Source organism: Lampetra fluviatilis, chromosome 16 (genome assembly GCF_964198595.1).
Source record: "Lampetra fluviatilis chromosome 16, kcLamFluv1.1, whole genome shotgun sequence".
Classification (NCBI taxonomy): domain Eukaryota; kingdom Metazoa; phylum Chordata; class Hyperoartia; order Petromyzontiformes; family Petromyzontidae; genus Lampetra; species Lampetra fluviatilis.
The window spans coordinates 11,159,649-11,178,766 of record NC_136290.1 but is presented as its reverse complement, the minus strand read 5'-3'; the positions used below and the strand labels follow the sequence as shown (position 1 = coordinate 11,178,766).

The 19,118-nt window shown below is 48.6% G+C and overlaps 1 protein-coding gene across 2 annotated transcripts in view; it reads left to right on the top strand.

Moving 5' to 3' along the window:
- The window catches only part of LOC144936529 (CD9 antigen-like), a 37,375-nt gene that overhangs the window by 6,211 nt on the left and 12,046 nt on the right, over positions 1-19,118 (top strand). The gene's annotated exons all lie outside the window — the stretch shown is intronic.

Here is a 19,118-nt window from a genome sequence, read left to right as displayed (position 1 = left end):
GGGTCCACTGGTTATTCCCTCCACATTCAGAAACGTGCGTTGAGAGCAGATATTTTAAACCTGGGGTGCACGCAACCCCTGGGGGTTGGAGGTGCCCTTTGTGGGGGTGCGAGACATGGCCAGATTTAGTTTAATAGGTAAATCATCGCAACGCAAATTAAGCACGGGCACGCAAGTACAACTACTTTGTTTCACCAAACCCTATGTATTTATTTAGATTTTATATATATATAAAAAATATTAGGATTGAGAACCAAAGGGGTGCAATATATGTCCACATGATAAGCCACTTTGTTGAGCTGTCATTTGTGGCCAGGTCGCTTCTCAAAAAGAGCCATATACAGTAGTTCAGTGGGTCTTACCTGGTAAAATATATACATAGTAAATAGTAGACGGTGATAAGAGCCCAAAGAGATAGATTGATTCGTGAGCTCACCCGGGGTATAAAATGTACAACATAAAGACTTCAGAAAAACAATTGTAACCCATTCTTTGACTCGCATCATCATCATCACCACCACCATCAGGCATGCTCAACTTCTCAGATTCAGACTTTTAATTGAGCTGTTAAGACCCAATGAGCTCACCAATTAGTTTACAAGGAGAAGCACTGGCCAAGACCGCCAGCAGTGGTGGTAATTACAGAACACGGCAGGGATGGAATGTGCAAACTAACAAGAGCAAACACAAACATCTTTTTTACGAGACGCTGCCAAAAAAGTTACTGCAAATAGAATAAAGAGTGCTTGAACGCACTGTAGGGTAAAGGTCTCCTCAAGCCAATTCCACCTGCCACGATCATGGGATCAGCCGATGTTCGCATTGTTCATTTTAATTTCATCGCTCCATCTCTTCGGTAGACGTGCTGTCAAACCGTTCCATTCCTTCATCGTCGGTCATCATCATGCTAGTAAGGAAATGCTCTGGCAGCGAAACTACGATTCGTGGAATGGAAATTTGTAACGTATAAAAACACATGCAAGTGGTGACTCACAGCGAGAATTGCACTTTAAATGGTCTAATCATTGCGGAGCTTGGGGTTTACTTAAATAAAAAAATAGGTTCGAAAGAGGAAGTGGTTACGTGTAGTTTCAAAGCAGAATATCGATGTATTTTTATTGCAACAGATAATTTCAGAACAAGCTGTTCCTTCGTGAGTGCAATTATTTACGAGACACCATCAGAAACCCAAAGTGTTTGCAACAGCAGTAAAAACATTTGTAGTTTTTCCAAGTGTGAAGACCCCAGCAGTGCAATGACCCCAAAGTGCTTCGTGTGGTACAGCGCATTCCGCTGCTGTGTGGTAGTGTAGCGGTTAGCGCGCTACGAAGCTGGCCACCCGAGTTCGATTCCCGTTCACGGCCAACGCCAGGTTGACACGGCCTCAAACGAGTACCCGAGTGCGGTGTGTAAACATCGCAACTTGTGGAGACAAAGGTGACCGGGCGTGGTGCTGGCCACCCAGCCGCTCGTGTGCCATGCCGGCCTTCACATGTGCTCGCTTACAGCATAAGAGTCTGTTGAAGGCTTTATGGAGTGGTAGTGCAGCGGGTGGCACGCTACGTGACAAACCCAGTTTCCACGAGTTCCATTTCCGCACATGGCCAACAACAACATTCCCGGGTCTAGGTAGACTCGGCCTCAAATGAGTACTAGCGTTCTAGATTTGAAGCTTTCGTGACTGCAAGGATTCATATTCTTAGGTTTTTTCGGTAAAGACGGTCCCACCTGATGACGGAGACTTGTGTTGCCTCCGAAACGTCGTGATTTTTATTTTATTTTATTTTTTATTAATTTTGATGTTTTACCCACGTGACTTTACCGAAACAACCTAAGAATATGAGTACTAGCGTGATGCTGGTGACCCACCCCGGCTCGCGTGCCGTGGCGGCCTTCATAAGTGCTCGCTAACAGCTATGGCCCAATATTCTATATGGCGGCGGCAACTTTGTCTGCCAATAAGAATACAAGCCTTGGCTGATGCACCCGAATCATGTGACAATGAAGGCGACATGGAATGTGCCCCATGAAACAAATAACCGTACGGTAATCATCGCCGTGGAATGTTCTCTTGAAGGCTCCAAAACACCAAACGAAACCGGCGTCGTCTTTCACCCTGCGACAGAGTTCTTTGTTTATTAGCTTTAAGGACACGGGCAGCAAGCAAGCAAGCCAGCATCAGGGGGGTTTTGAGGTGGCAAAGTCGCTCACCAATTCTCTCCGTACCCCCTGACCCAGCTGAAGGCTCAGCAGAGCCCCCACCAACCCCACCTTCAGTAAATAGAATAAACTCGCCTTTTGCCCGTCCAAGGACGGGTGTATTTCAGTAAATCTGAAACTTGCAAGCGAAAATCAGACCTCGACGTGATATTCATTGCATCAATTCGTGTGCAATTTGTAAGGGCGCGGTGACACAGACTTTTTTCATGTAAAGGTGATAATCCCTTGTTCATCATGACGTCCTTTTTACTTTGATGTCTCAATAGCGCTACGGAGATCGCGTGACGTGAGGGTTCTGCCTTTGTAGTGAGGGTTGTGAGTTGACGCCGAGGAGGGGGGAGGAGGAGCCTCGCCCCTCCATGTGGAGTGACGTCACCAGCTAATTATTAATGGGGAGGGGGTCCATTTGAAAGACCTCACCTCTTCATGATTATTAATGAGGGGGGCTGTTTGATGTGGAGTGACGTCACCTGCTCATGCTCATTAATGCGGGGGGGGGGGCTACATGTGGAGTGATGTCACCCACTCATGATTATTAATGCGGGGGGGGGGGGCTACATGTGGAGTGACGTCACCTGCTCATGATCATTAATGCGGGGGGGGGGGGGCTACATGTGGAGTGATGTCACCCACTCATGATTATTAATGAGGGGGGGGTCCATGTAGAGGACGTCACTTGTTCATGATTATTAATGAGGGGGCTGGCCGATGTGAGGTGACGTCACGCGCGGGACACACAGACATTCTTGGCTCATCATAGTAGTAATGTTGGTACAATATTTAACACCAGTGGGAATTAAGCAATCGGTCTGATAGCCTGATAGTCCTTCCTCATACAGAATGCGTGATGGGGCAGATGGTGTCTTTACTCTTCTGCTTAGCGTTTTAATATTTGTTCGGAGTTTGTTCGACATTTGGCTGTCCGTGCTGCCATTAACAGACGCATGCAAAACCATCACCTCGTTTTTAGAAAATAGTTTTTTTTCATTAACCTAAATAAATTTATGTATCCAGTCTATTCTCCTGGTTGCTTGTTTGAGTACAGAGTTAATAATAATAAAGTTACTGCAAGAATCAATCCCTTTGGGTGGGAGTGGTGGCGCTACGGCTCGCGTACTGGGGCCCCCAACCCAGTCAGCTGAGTTCGATCCCTGGCCACAGCTAATACCAGTGTCGCGGGATGTATGAGCCCGGTCCCTTCCACCCCCTTTGCACTAATCCACACTGACAGTGGTGGTGAAGTATGGTCGAAAAACACCTCACGACCAGCGTGACATGCCGTACGTTTGTGCGTTGAACTTCTTTCGCGCCGTACGTAGCCAACCGTGCGGATGCTGGAGAGGCTTTTGTCCAGATGTATATCAGCAGAGGTCTGTAAATTATTATAATATGACGTACTGTATTTACAATGCCTTAATCCTGCAAAGCCTCACAGTCCCAAGGTTATCTTTTCAGAGGGGGTTTTTGGTGTTGTACTGAAGTGAAAACTGGCAGTGAATGCTGTATGTTGTACGACAAAGTGTGTGGGCGTAATGTTTACACTCGAGATATGTAAATTGCACAACTCCTCTGGTAAACTTTATATTGCCACTTGTAGTGATGAAGTAGGGTCTTAAACATGGAATGAAACAGTTAATGGAATTGACTTGTAAAAGATGACCTACGCTCTCAGAAGCCCTCTTAAAGTGGCCAATGACTTGTTATCATATCTGGGCTGGATCACCCTGTCCCTACCTCGCTGCGCTTGATACAATTCAATGTAAAGCGGGCATGGTTATTGTTGGTTCATCACTGACCGACGCACTCCAGACACTCGCTTCATTGGCAGTCAGTTGCCTCCTTTTCACTCTTCTGTAGCTGCTTCCCATAACGTCCACTCATTTATACTGGTAGGAACCTCCTAGTTACACCAGCCCACAGGGGATTATTGTGTCCGTCGTGCAGGGAGGGGCTGGGTGGGGAGAGGCTGGGTGTGGAGGGTGGGGAGGGGCTGGGTGGGGAGGGGCTGGGTGGGGAGGGTGGGGCTGGGTGGGGGGTGGGAGGGGTGGGGCTGGGTGGAGAGGGGCTGGTCACCCCGTGGTGCCCTTATAAAACTCAACGTTTAACCTACTCACGCCGGCTTGTGCCCGCCCTCACAGTCGGGCATATTTGCGGAATACACCACGCCGCCGTTGACCCTGGCCATTGACCGAGCAACCCAACGTTCCTACCAACTCCCTCCACAGGAATGTGTTTATTTTTGGCTAGCCATCGAACAAATATGGTCACTGCATCGCGCGCTTTCATATGCGCTTCTGCGGCCTTCTGGAATGCTCTTCCTTCCAATATTAGGAAGCCACTGGAGCTGTGCACTTTTGAATAATCTCGATTGAATATTCACTTCTTTAGAACTGCTTTTTGTGTGTTTAGTTTGTTGTCCTTCCCCCGCACCTCCGATTCGCACGGTTGACTACATAGGGTGCAAAAGAAGTTCAACACATACACAATTGATTCCTCCACCCATGCTGAGGACTCAGTCTACCAACAACCACCACACTGTTAACTGTTTACTAACTACACATTTACAAGTTGGATCATGCCGTTTGTATGCTGGCTGCTTTATTGAAAATGTGAACTTGGGTTCTGTGCTCAGCAACTGTCTTTTTTAAAAAGCACACGTTATTGATGGGTGTTACTGCATAGTGAGCTTCCTGTATGGGCAGCGGTATTGTACCGATGAGCGTGATGTGCTTCGAACCTGGCGACTCGAGTTCGATTCCCGCTCACGGCCAACACCAGTTACGATCATCTGAATCGGTTCTGGGCCTCCACTAGGTTGACTCAGCCTCAAATGAGTACCTGGTGCGATGTGTAAACATCGTCACTGGGGAGACAAAGGCGACGGTGCGTGGTGCTGGCCACCCACCCCCTCGTGTGACGCTCAGACCTTCATAGGTGCTCGCTAACAGCACTTGCCCCAACAGTCTGTTAAGGCTACACGGGAAATCTTTGCTCCCCTTGTGTTGTGTTGTCGGGTTGTACCGCGTTCGCTGCACATGCTGGGGGCTTCTTAATAAACATCGGACATTTACGTCGAAAAGCACGCGGGCCATTTTCAAATCGCATTAGAGGACTCTGCAGCGCAGCAGCATTACGCCACGCACCTCCCACTGGCATGGTGGTTGGCTACGTACGGTGCGAAAGAAGTTCGACGTACATACATATACATCGAGAGAATGGCAGAGCACTTCGTTTTTATAACCGCATCTTGCTTCATTCATGCAATAATTGAGAATGTTACAAAAACTCTGCTTTGCACCTTGCATCTGAATAGCCATTGCTGCTCAAATGGAAACCATTGCCTACAAAGCAGTCACAAGCAGCTCAGAAATTCCGACAGCCGTGGACGCACATCATCGTCGCGATCGGTCTCTTTATCCATGCACTGGCTGCGTCGGTCGGTGTCAAACATCTCTCCATGCCGCTGTGGAGGCTTTCGCGGTTGTGCCCAATCGGGCTGCGATGTGCTCTCAGGTTGTCGCCACGTGATGTTCCACGTGATGCCTGATGTTTCGCGCCACGCACTGGTACAACTCGAAGGCACATCGGGGAGCTCGACATCTCTACATGCCCTCCTATAAATTTCGATTTAAAGCTTTCGTGACTGCAGGGATTCATCTTCTTGGTTCTTTCGGTAAAGTCACGTAGAAGGGAAGTAATAAAATAATAAAAATAAAACATAATAAAATAAAAAAATATAATAATATATTATTAATACATTAATATATTATTATATTATGTTATTATGTTTTATTTTTATTATTTTATTACTTCCCTTCTACGTGATTTTACCGAAAGAACCAAGAAGCTGCCCTCCTATCTTCTCGTCTCCGTCACTCTCCAGTCCTATGGTCTCTTTCCTAAGGTCTCCACAACGCTATCTCTCCGATCTTGGTCTTCCCTCTATCCACCTCACGTGACCCCCAACGCCTTGCGTCTTTCCCCTTTCTATTCTGTTGATTCGGTTTGTTTTTCCCTTCTCCCATCTCCCCGATGTGCTTGCCGCTCACCCAAGGCATCTGGCCAACAAAGGGGGAGTGGAACGAACGCATTCTCGAGGTGCTCGCTTGAGCTGGATACTGAGACAGACGTGTGTTGTATAGAGCTTGATTTCTGGACGCGAAGACAAACCTCTAAACGTGGCTCCGCGTGAAAGGAAGGCATCACTCCATTGGAACCTCATTTGCCAGAAGAAAAAATATGACAATTGGTTTTTTACCCTTTTATCTGGCAACAAAACTGAAGGCGTCACTGCCAAGCAATGTTCCCGCCGCCATTCTCGTTGCCCCCTCCATTTCGAATTGCATCGGGATATGGTGTCAGGGGCATGTGGCTGTTGCAAGTGAACCTGCTGACAGACACAATCGGGGCAGGGAGGGAGGAGGTGTGTAGGGCTTGGGCAGGAGGGAAAAGCTGCCCTGCCAAGTTATGTCGACGCTGAATACACGCGCGTCGCTTGCGTCCTGAGCCAGCAAGTCGAGCGGGCAGCTTGAGAAGAGAAAAATCAACACCGAGTTGGCGTCAACTGTTGAGTTTGTTTATGGGGGACGATGATGTACAGTGCTCAAGCCTCGAGTGTGCGCACGCGCGTCCTTTGTGACGTCTCCACTGGTCCCGAGTTGTTTGTGCTGGTGAGCTCCGTGTGTATGACTTGGCTGCAGGCTCCTGCTATTGAGTGGGATGACGCGTGTTTCAGAAGTAAAGAATTAAACCGGGCTGGGCTCACGCGAGCAGTTCAACGTACAAAGTTTCCTTTTTTTATTTCCTTCAGACCCCGCGCGACACGTACGGCGAACTTTATCAACGACTCGGCGAAAACCGCGACAATTCGCAGCGCACTCCCCGCTTCTTCGCTTTTCGTCGGTCGCTCGCGACAAGACACACGGCGCGACACCCGTTGGTTTCGCCAGACTAATGATTATTATTAAGGTTGCAAGCGACGTGTGCTTCTGAGCGAGCAAGTTGCTGGCACCGAAGTCGGCGCGGCGGATGCTTCCAATGGAAACCCACGAATAAACAGCCCTCTGTTGAGCCCGTTTCAAATTCCGTTCCCTGCCCCCCCCCACCCAGTGGCCCTTTTATGAGCAAATTTGGTGGGCGCGCGCGGTCTGCTCTAGGCTGTTGCAGCCCCATCGGTCATACGGTTCATATTCTTTGGTTTTTTCGGTAAAGTCACGTATATAGAAAGTACAACTCTAAACTTTGTGGGTTTTTTGCTTTTATTTGAGATTTTATTTGTTATTTTATTTTAGATTTTAATTTTATATCTACGTGACTTTACCGAAAGAACCAAAGAATATTAATTTCTGCAGTCACGAAAGTTTTAAGTCAAAGGTCACACGGTTGTTGTTGGGAAAAAAAAATTCCTTCCTCGGCTTGTAAAAAGAGCCCTACTTTCCGGCGGCGTGGGTGATTCGGGTAATTTTGTCCTCATGGCAATTCATTGCGCGACGCAAACCTTCCATCCCGCACGCTGGCGACGTCCCACCTACCTCTCGACATCAGTCGGAGTAGCTTCCCCCCCTCCCCCCCCCCACCGATGTTTTTTCGCTCCGCTAGCTGGGAGCTTCTTCGGGGAAAACGACGGGAGCTGCACGTTCGGACGACGAAGAAGTTCCTGCCCCAGCAAGTGGAGCAAAACGTCAGGCTTCGTGCCGAACAGCACTGCGGTGCGAGAGCTTCCAAGAAAGTAGCAGAAAAATGGGACTTTCTCACGGCCACTTCCCTAACAGCCACTTCCCTTTTCCCAACTTCATACTTCCTTCCCTCTCCCCCCCCCCACCAATTGTGTGTCCCCCTCCCCCCCCACGTGCATCTGGACTATGGGAGAACGTCTTTCGCCTCCGCTTCTGGAAAAGAATACACGTTTCTTGAAAGAAGAGAAAAAAACACAACCTAACAAAATGCAGGATATTGTGAAGCACACAAATCCGAAAAACCACCACCCCCCTCTACTCCCTCTGCACTGCCACGAATCGAGGCCACGCCGAGTTTTTCTAGCGTGTCAAATTTGCTTCGATTCGTCAGTCCCCAGTGACCGAGGTGTAATGCCGCGGCGGCGGCATTATGCGTCGCGACGTGGAAAGATTGCGATGCCATCGGCTCTTGGCGTTTCACAGTCTAATGCCGTCCGAAACAATCGCGTCAACAACAACAGCGACCACGAAAATCCCTCCCTCCCCCCACCCCTCCCTATTGTCTACTGAAGATGAATGCACAGGCATGGCTTGGGACAGGCGTGGGTCTCCTGGGTGAAGTCAGCGGTGGGTGGGGAGGGGGTAAACCTGCGGCGTGGGACGCTAAACACCGTCCCGGTCTGCCACGGCCCACGTGACTTCTAGGGCAGCACCGTGCTGTCCGTCAAAACGGCCCTACTCCGTCATTTTGCCGTCACTGCCAAGCATCTTAGCCGCACTAATCGGGCACCGGAGGGGCAATATTTTCCACCTGGCAACAGTGTCAGTGTTTCTAATTACAAATCGTGTGCTCAGTCGCTTCTGACACTGCAAGGGGTTGTTCTGGCAGTGACACAAGTCACTGACGTGTGTTAACGCGATGGTGGTGAGATGTAACGAGCTCACCCGGTAAGCAGGAGATTGTGGGTTCGATCCCGACCCCGACGCCTGTATATTTGGAGTTTGCATGTTCTCCCCGTGGTCGTGTGGAGTTTTCTCGGGGTTTTACTTATTTTTCCCGTCCACATTTACAAACATGCCTTTAGAGTATTTGCCTGCTATAAATTTCCGCATGACAAGCCACTTTGTTGAGCTATCATCTGTGGCCAAGTCGCTTTTGAAAAAGAGCTATACAGCTCAGTGGGCCTTACCTGTTAGAATAAAAAATAGTTTTAGTTTATATTTTAACGTGTGATTGCTTTGCCAAATTAATGTGAAAGTCCTCGGTAAGGAAATATGTTTCACACCCCTGGTTTAGAGAGTGAGTGGAGATAAAAAAAACATGCAAACCTTTCCTGTCCTAAACTTGTCCATCGTGGTCATGCTCACCGTGTTAAAGAATGAGGAATTTCTACAGAATGTGGGGTTTTGCTGCACATCACGACGATGCACTGCAATATAAGGACTTGCCTGTTGCGCAGTTTTCTAGGCCAGTATATTCATTCCTTGACTCGGAACAGGGGTGGCCAACCTGTAACAGACCAGGAGCCAAAAGGTACCCATGAGTTCTGCAAAGAGCCAAGCGTGCATATATTGACGGTTTTCCACACAGCACGGGAGACATTCATTTTTCTGTGCTACTATGATAGTATGTTCTACGTTATGCCCCTTCGATTGAGCCACACGGGGTGGAATTAAAGAGCCACAGTTGGCCACCGCCGACTTAGAACACCATTTGTCTATCACAGCTCAAGGAATTTCCAAGATGATGCGGAGGTTGTTGCTCCGAATGTGCATACGACGAAACTCCCCTTGACCACCCACCTTGGCATTACCCTACTCTTCTGTGATCCACAAGCCGATGCAAATTCGTCCTCTTGTCAGGATAAGAGGGATGTCACTGGAGCTTTGGAAAATAATACTGATAATTGCCTTTTTTTTGTGCACAGACAAGAGCAATACGCCATTGACGAGATCATCTGGAATGATCCCGATCTCATCAGGACCTCAAAAGCTAGGCAGCGTTGAGCCTGGATAGTGCTTGCACGGGTGATCAAAATGTGCCAACAGGTTGTTAAGGGCTGTGTGGGCGATGCTGTGGAAAATAGATGGCCGTGCAGCAAAATCCATTGCTGTGTTGTACTGTGCTGCAACATCTATGCTCACCGTCTTCATCGACTCTGTGGACCGGGATATTGCTGATTGATTGATGTTCGTTCGCCAGGTTGATGCCATTAGTCATGATTTGTATGCGTGTATGTTGAACGCCTTTCGGTACCGTACGTTGCCAAGCGTGCTAATCGGAGGTTGCGGGGTGGGGGGGATTTCTCACTGAACAGAGTGTGCTGCGTGAAGGCTGCCATCTTCTGCTCCAAATGTCGCTATACGTGTTCAACCTCAGAAAAACATACAACGGCATGATGCCCGATTCACAACTAGGAAGGGGTGATACATGCTATGCACGTATGCAGGCTACATCACTCTCTCGTGCAACCATGTCAGCCTTAATAGGTGCTCCGAAACAGCACTTGGGGATTGAATGCCTCTGTGTTTGTGTGCACGCTTGGGAGTACGCGTGTATTGATGACACAACATAGAACAAGCAATAAACAGCCCCAATAGCTCAACACCGCCTGCAATCAGCACGGAACGGAACAGCTTTGAATCTTGATTTGAAGCTTTCGTGACTGCAGGAATCCATACTCTTTGGTTCTTTCGGTAAAGTCACGTAGGTAGAAATAGGTAGCAAATAAAGTCACGTAGGTAGAAAATGAAATAGATCACGACGTTTCGGGCGCGACACAAGCGTCCGTCATCAGGTGGGAAAGCATGGTCTGCTGCCCGAAACGTCGTGATTTTTTTTATTTTATACCTACTTGACTTTACCGACGGGAACGGCTTTGCTTCACTAAAAACAGAAGACTCGATTGTTGTCTTTTGAAATGGCCTCCTTTGCTCGGTCGGCGCTGTTTACAGAGCAAACACATTGAGAACGGACAATGGGACTCCGTATCTCTTTCACACTCGGCTGGTTGGCAGTGGTTTTTTTTCAGTTCCCTCTTCACTCTGCCCTCCTATTTATCTGCAGGGCAATTCTTCATGTTTTCAATGTCTCCTACGGATAAGACCAATTGCGTGACGTCGTGTTGCCGAAGGTGTCGCCGGATTAGAAGAATGCAGAAAATTTGAGTTAAACGTCGAGGTTGATAGGTTTAAAGCTCCTCATAGCCGAAAGTGTACGGCCAGACACTGCTCCCCTCTCTCACTGATGGCTGCTCTGTGCTTCCAGTGTTCAGAGGCCTGCTTAAGGCACGGCTCCGGCTGGAGCACGCATACCACACACATGCCGGTTATGTGCACGTCTTCTTCGAACGCTGGGGAGCCGGAAAAGCTCCTCTCTGTACCTGCGTGGACGGCACCCTCGTGTTCACCTTCTGAAGCGCTCGCTCGTCAACGTGGCGTGCGCGATGACCACCACCACCACGTGACTTCTATTTTGTGTTGTGCGCGGTGCATTTAGTGCCATAGCGCGTGGATTTATAGCGATTGTTTTCATTTGTTTGCTGGTGACTGTGTATTTCGATTCGAAATCGCCTCCAGTGCTGTTGCTGCTGGCGGCAATAAATGTTGTTTAAAAGTCAAAAGTCTGCAGAATTGAGTACAGGAATATTAATTCAGTGCACAATGTAAGGTGATAGGCTCACTCTCTGTCTGTATCTGTCTCGCACAATTTCCCTCTACACTGATGTCTTTCTCTCTCTGTGTCTGTTCAGGTGTCTTAATGTCTCTCTCTGTGCATCATGTCCCAGTGTTTAATTCGATATTAGGCATTCACCCTTTTCCACATTATAATTTCGATCTCATCTGGGTCAGTTTTTGCATCTGTAATATTTTGTTTTACTGGTAGGAACCACCTGGTTCCACCAGCCCACAGGGGATTATTGTGTCCGTCCGTCGTGCATCCAAAAACGGGAGGGGTGGGGCTGGGTGGAGAGGGGAGGGGTGGGAAGGGGCTGGGGTGGGGAGGGTGGTGAGGGGCTGGGTGGGGAGGGCTTGAGGGGCTGGGTGGGGAGGGGTGGGGAGGGGCTGGGTGGGGAGGGGCTGGTCACCCCGTGGTGCCCTTATACAACTCAACGTTTAACCTACTCACGCCGGCTTGTGCTCGCCCTCACAGTCGGGCATATTTGCGGAATACACCACGCCGCCGTTGACCCTGGCCATTGACCGAGCAACCCAACGTTCCTACCAGCTCCCTCCGCAGGAATGTTTTACTCGTCCAGAGGGCTTAATTTCTCCGTCGATATTTTTCGGAATGCTGGTAAACTGGCTTGCTATTAAGGATCATCGGCGTAAGGCACTACCACTAGAGTACCAGATGGGTGCGGCGTTCTTAAATGATTCCCGGACAAAAACGTTCCTGACTATTTCTGTTTGAACTCAAGCTGCGTCATACTGTTCGTTTCTTGTCGTTGTAATATTTTTCGCGTCATCATCACGTACAGTCTCACTACCACAATGCTATTGGTATCGCTTGGAACGTCTCTATTTTTTTTGTGCCATGTAATTATTTAAATTCGGTCCTACAAAATCTTGCTTTTATATTACGGTGTGCTGTATTGATGTTGTGTAGGTCTAATGTGTTTTTTTGGGAGTGTTTATGATTTAAACCTCATTCTTGCACTGCACTTTAGCACTTTGCGAAAAAAAAACATGTTTCAAGACAAAATAGCAAGCATTGTAATCGGCAGCAGAAAAAAAACCAAACGTGCGATACTGTACAGAGTATTCCCATGAAACACACTGCAAGGGTGTGCCTGATACAATGACTGCCAAACAGCCTGCCTGGAAACCAGTAGAATCAAGGTTTTTCCCCATTGTTTTGACTCCTCAGGTTTAGCAGTCACAAGGTCTCCTGAATAACATGCCGTTCCTCCCAACCCCCTTTCATGACAAATCACCCTCGCTACTCGCTAATTGACAATCTACGTAACTCGGGATGATTGAAACATCTATGTACTCGGTCAATGGAATTTCTGCAGAACAATTTGATGTCCGTTTAACAATGTAGGCTTTCGCGACCAATATCTTCCATGATACATGTTTTTTTGGGGCTTAGATCTCGTGAATGTAAATGTGTCGTTAAACCCGCTGCCGCCTGATGAAGCTCATTGTAATTACTGGCGAAACGTCGTACTCCGATTGTAAATGTTGTGGATTTGCTCTCCAACACACCGGTGTGCTGTACTAGTAACGAATTGGCATGTTCTGTTTACGTGACAAACCTTACTAGTTGGCTGTGTCGGGTGATGGCGGGTTTAACGACACATTTATATTTACGCGATTTAACCCCAAACAAAACTTCGTATCGATTTGATGTCCATTACTCATTTGCTGGCCTATGACCACATGCACCCAATCCCCACTCCACCCCATCACCCCCCTCCGTTTTCATAGCTCCTTCCTCAATTCAACAAACGCTTATCTATTAAGCCGTCAACATTTTTTTTATATACCTGGCCGCTTGTCAATATTGTAGTTTGGTGCCTGCGTGGCAGCTTGGCAACCGTGACTTAAAGCTAAATATATGACAAGCGAAGCAAGATTTTGAGTCTAATCAGCCCAACTAATCGGCCACCAGACCTCTGCCCCTACCACCATTCACCTATCTTCATCCAAGGCCAGCCATAGCACCTATCTATCGTACCACTTCGCGGATGTGCCTCTCACCCACGTGGCACCCATCTGGAACCCTCATTCACCATCACACTCCACCGTATTCCTCCTTCTCTACCCCTGCAACATCGGCAGCTCCATTCCCAGGCCCTGTCCATCCATCCCTTCCGTCACCTCCCTCACTGACAGCCGCTCCACCCCACCCGTTGCTCCCCCTTTGCCCCTTTGTGTAGCCCCGGTCGGTTTGCGTTGTAAAGGCGCCCTGGAAAAAGGGCGCCAGATATACATTCTAAATATAATAGCGCCTGAAATGAGTGACAGCCATGTGATACAGCCGGTGCTGTAGGCTCCTGCAGGGGGTGATGACGTTAGCAGAGGTCAACGCAGCTAAATCCGTTTGTTGTTGTTGTTGTTACTGTACCATAACTTCTACGTCTTTAATCGCTCGTCTGCAAAAATGTACTGACCAACATGGTGAAGTTGCGGTCCCATGAATTCCATGACGAGGGGGGAGGGCATGGGGGGAGGGGGGGGGGGGAATTCACCCACTAGTGTATTGACAAAAGTGCTGTACTTGTACATAAAAGGTACAGGCGCAGCCCTGCAATTGCTTGCTCACGCCACTGCTGGCAGAAGGGGGCCTCCGCTAGATAAATAGTCTCGCCGACTCTTCCGCCCTGGTCAGACGTGTTGGAAGAGGTGGGAGTGTCCCCGACTTTGCCCCACCATGCACGGACCTGCCGATTGACTGACGGTGGTGCACGGTTTGTACCGCTGGGGCGGACCAGACCCTCCCAGGGTAGAGGTTGTATACTTATTTAACTTTGACAAGGGCACGGACTGTACCAAAGGAAGCGGGGGGGTATAGAAATTCCGCGGTGCCAAAGCCCCGAACTCGGTGCTCTGGGGTTCAGGAGAAGGAACGAAGTTGGGCTCCCTGCCCCACTCGTGCGGAGACTAAACGGGGGTGTGGGGAGGAGGGGGAGAGGGTGGGGGGAGTGTTGATTTTATTTGAAAATGTATCATTGAAACATTCACAGATATTAATTCAATTTAAAAGGGTGGCTCAGATATCCCGGGCACTGCCACCTCCGAGGAAGGACACACTACGGATGCTGTAATGTTCCTGGTTCACGTTGGTTGTCTTTCCTCACCCTGTGAGAACCCCATGTGGACTGCAAGTCTATTTCGCGAGCGTGACCTGGGGATGACGCATTACTGTGGATGGGTAGAGAGTTTAGAATGTTTCTGATGGCCCTTTAAAATGTGCGCGGTAAACAAACCAAAAAAAAACACTCGAAGGTTTTTCTGACCTCGTTCCCAAGGCTGTGAGTTGCACGCGGCTTCTCATCAACACCGCAGGTCTCTGGTTCATTCCGGTCAGAATGAGACCCAACTCGACCTGTGCACACAAATACTCTGTTTCTAACAAGGTGGGGCGTTTGTCATTGACAGACTTTTTCCGCAAAAGCTGTGCATTTCCCAAAGTTTATACGGAACGGCCGGTCGACCGGTCTCCCAGCACAGGCTGTTGCCACGCAGCCACGTGTTTCACCCCCACCTAACACAACGTGGCACTGTATATCGTTGGGAGCCAGGGTTAAACAAAGGCGCCACGATGGCTAGGAGATGTTAACTATCTCGCCTGGTATACAGGAGGTCGTGGGTTCGATCCCGACCCTGACGACTGTATGCTCGGAGTTTGCGTGTTCTCTCCGTGGTCGCGTGGATTTCTTCTCCAAGTCCTCTGACTTTTTTCCCTCTACATTTAGAATCAACATGCGTTGAAGAGCATTTGCCTGCAATACATTTCCACGTAACAAGCCACTTCGTTGAGCTGATGTCATTTGTGCCCAGGTCCCTTCTGAAACAAAAAGTTATACAGCTCAGTGGGCCATACCTGGTGAAAATAAAATAAAAAGTTAAAATAGTAAACCTCTGCCCTGTGGCACGGCACGGCTTGCACCACGGACATGCCGCGTTGCAGCAGGTTGCAGAGGCCGCCTGCTGCCTGTAATTTAAGCCGGCACGGGTCTCGGTCGTTCATCTGTTACCGGGTGACCTGACCCCATCGCTGCTCGTGACCGCGCCCACAAACAATCCATGCCACCGGCGATTTGATAAGTTTCCACCGATTTGAGGTCGCAGGTTAATTCCAGAATCGCTTATTTTCCATCATCTCGTTTTTGAATTGTTTTTGTTCCTTTTGTAATTTTTTTGTATTGTTTTGTTTGCTCCATTCGCGTGAGTGTAACGATGTACGATTTCAACAGGGCCCCAAAGTTTAAACGGAGTGCTCTTGCCAATTACAGCTGGTAACCCTGCAGCATTTGTTTAATGAGCCTGGCTTTAGCTGATGAGACCCAGAAGGTGGAAACGGATGCAGAGTTTGCTGCAGTTTAACAAGTTCTGCTGGGTAATGTTGGTTTGTACAAACTGAAGAAGACTGATGGGACTAGAACTATTTCTGTGTGGTGACACAGAACAAAGTTCTGCTTATTTATGGTTTGCATATAATTTGCATACGTAATTAGTAATAACTTCTCACACACATGACTCAATGTGTGCAACATTGGTGTAAGATGCCGTTTTGAATGAATTAGTCGGTCGTTGTTACTTGAATAGCATGACTACTGCAAGAAACATGACATCATTTTGGGGGGGTTTTGAAAACCAAAAAATGAGAACCTCAAAAAATGAAAAAAATAATTAATCACGTGCAGATTGCAAAACTATCGTCACGATAGTGCTTGGATGGTGTGACCGCCATACATAAGATGTCGTAGGCCGCTACGTGGTGGGAAGCAGAAGGCAGTGCTGCAAAATCCATCGCTGTACTCTACTTCTATGCTCTAACATAAATGCTCCCTGCCTTCACCCACGTGGTAAAGCAGGATCAAATAGCCCCCACGACCCGCATGGCATAGGGTGACCCTCATCTAGCAGTGGATTCACAAAAGGACCATACATGTGCATGTCTCTCACACAAAGGAATCTGCTGTCCAGCCCAGGTGCCCAACTGGGACTGAAGGGATAACCCCGCTTGGCCTGGCGTGAGCCTATTTTAAATCTTGGAAGTGCCAATGGCAGCTGACTTTGCCCGGGCCACGCTGCTGGCATCCTTTATCATTTATAGACCCAACTGTACCGTGTCGGTCCCTGCGGACGGACGCTCTAAATTGGGCTCGCATTCCTTTGCCGGGCCCCCTTCGGGAAAATAAAGAAAGTGTAACCGCGTGCGTTGCACGTGCAGCTTCGCTCACTAGCACAGGCGCCGGGGGGATGTCTGGCGCTCACGGCTTGGAAAAAATGTTGTGTTCGAGCCCGAATGTGCAGTTTTTGTTGTTGTTGTTGTTGTTAAGTCATAGTTCCTATGACAACTGTTTCATTGCTTTTATGGCTTTATTTTGGTGATTTTCGAAAAGTTTTTTGGTTTGGCCATGTTTGTTTGTTGTAGTACAGAGTTAGACTGATGGCCTTAATCTAAGTTGTCTTGTGGTTGCTGTTGTTGTTTGACTTGCATCCCACTGGGATATTTGCACAGGGTTGGTGTACGGTGATTTTTCTGCAATATTTTGCCGTCTTTTCTTGGTTTTTCTGTTTGCACATAGTCACTTGAAGATGTTTTCTTGTTCATGTTTTTGTTTTTTGTTTGTTGCGGTTGCACCCGATTCAAGAGCCGAATGGCTCCTGGGCTATACCTAATAAATAAACTTTGAACTTTGAACCAATCGCTCTACCGCTGGATGGGAGGCGACGGGCCTAGCTGAGTGGTGATGACATTGGCGCTGTCGGCCTTGTAGTCCCGGGCGTACCTCGTTCGGGGGTTTCCTGCTTTCACGAGGGTGGGATGCGGGGGTCGGCCATCGATTTTTAGGGGGGCCCCGAGTGATCGGCTGCAAATAAGTTTGTTGATTAAACCGACCTAATTGGCACTCATTCGTCGCAGCTTACAAAAAATGTCATCCGCCTCTGCGAGGTTTAGAAATAACGGCGCATCATATTGACGACACGGCTCTCTCTGTCTCTCGCGCTTACAGAGAGCGGAGCATCGCACCGCACAGCGCTTTGTATATTCAACATTCTTTTGAGTTTTCAATCAGTGGTCCATATTTGTTTTATTATATATATTTGTTTTACCCGTGCACAATGCAATCCCGCGAGATGCTCGCTAATTGAAATTTCATCCGGTTTGAACCTCGGGAAAATGATGATGAACCCGAGGGTAAACTAATTAAAGATTGTTTGCCTGCTGTGGATTCCCCCCCCCCCCCATATTTCTTATTACATTAACAATGCTTTTTTCATTCCCCCCATCTGCCCTGCCTTTGGTCATCATATGTCAGGCACACAGTGTGAGCTGGGTTTAATATCCTAAAGAGCTGCAGGATATGTCTTCTGGATCCAATCGGAGGATGCACAGCCTTGCCTCTGTGGCTCTTTGCTTGAGTGTTGCTCAACGGAGGGGGTACGGCTGATAGCCGGCCTTCCCCATTGCCTCTCACTGGCAATACCCCCTATACCTCACACAGTTCTCGCATTTTCACCACGGTTCTGACTCCAGGTGCTTGAGATAGTCGTTTGATTTACCGACGCTCTGGCCATCGCAGTAACTTGCCCAGCCGAAAGAATGTTACCAAAAATAATTCACAGTCCTGTGTCAATCCACTCCCAGTAAATATGCGAACGTTGAGCCAATGTTGGCACGTGGGTGGGATCGTCGGGCCAACGTTCCTTGTTTACCGAGCTGCTTGGACGAAAGCCCCTTCCCGTTCTGTGTTGATTAGTTGCATAAATGTAATCCTTCTGTGTGTGTGCTGTGCTGTCCACCAGGTGTGCTCACGAATAGCCACCATACGATGATTGTGATGCAACCAAACATATTTCCTTACATTAGTAGTCGGAGTATGATGGCAAAGATATACGATGAGTTAAATGTGCTGACGTCGTTTAATGGCTGGTGGACTTGAAACAATGGGGCAGGTTTCTTCAATCCCACCACCTCTGTCCGCTCAGCAGTGTTAATGCGTGCACCACCGGTAGTCGATCGGCAGTGTTAATGCGTGCACCACCGGTAGTTGATCGGCAGTGTTAATGCGTGCACCACCGGTAGTCGATCGGCAGTGTTAATGCGTGCACCACCGGTAGTTGATCGGCAGTGTTAATGCGTGCACCACCGGTAGTCGATCGGCAGTGTTAATGCGTGCACCACCGGTAGTCGATCGGCAGTGTTAATGCGTGCACCACCGGTAGTTGATCGGCAGTGTTAATGCGTGCACCACCGGTAGTTGATCGGCAGTGTTAATGCGTGCACCACCGGTAGTTGATCGGCAGTGTTAATGCGTGCACCACCGGTAGTTGATCGGCAGTGTTAATGCGTGCACCACCGGTAGTTGATCGACAGTGTTAATGCGTGCACCACCGGTAGTTGATCGGCAGTGTTAATGCGTGCACCACCTCTGTCCACTCAGCAGTGTTAATTCGTGCACCACCGGTAGTCGATCGGCAGTGTTAATGCGTGCACCACCGGTAGTTGATCGGCAGTGTTAATGCGTGCACCACCGGTAGTTG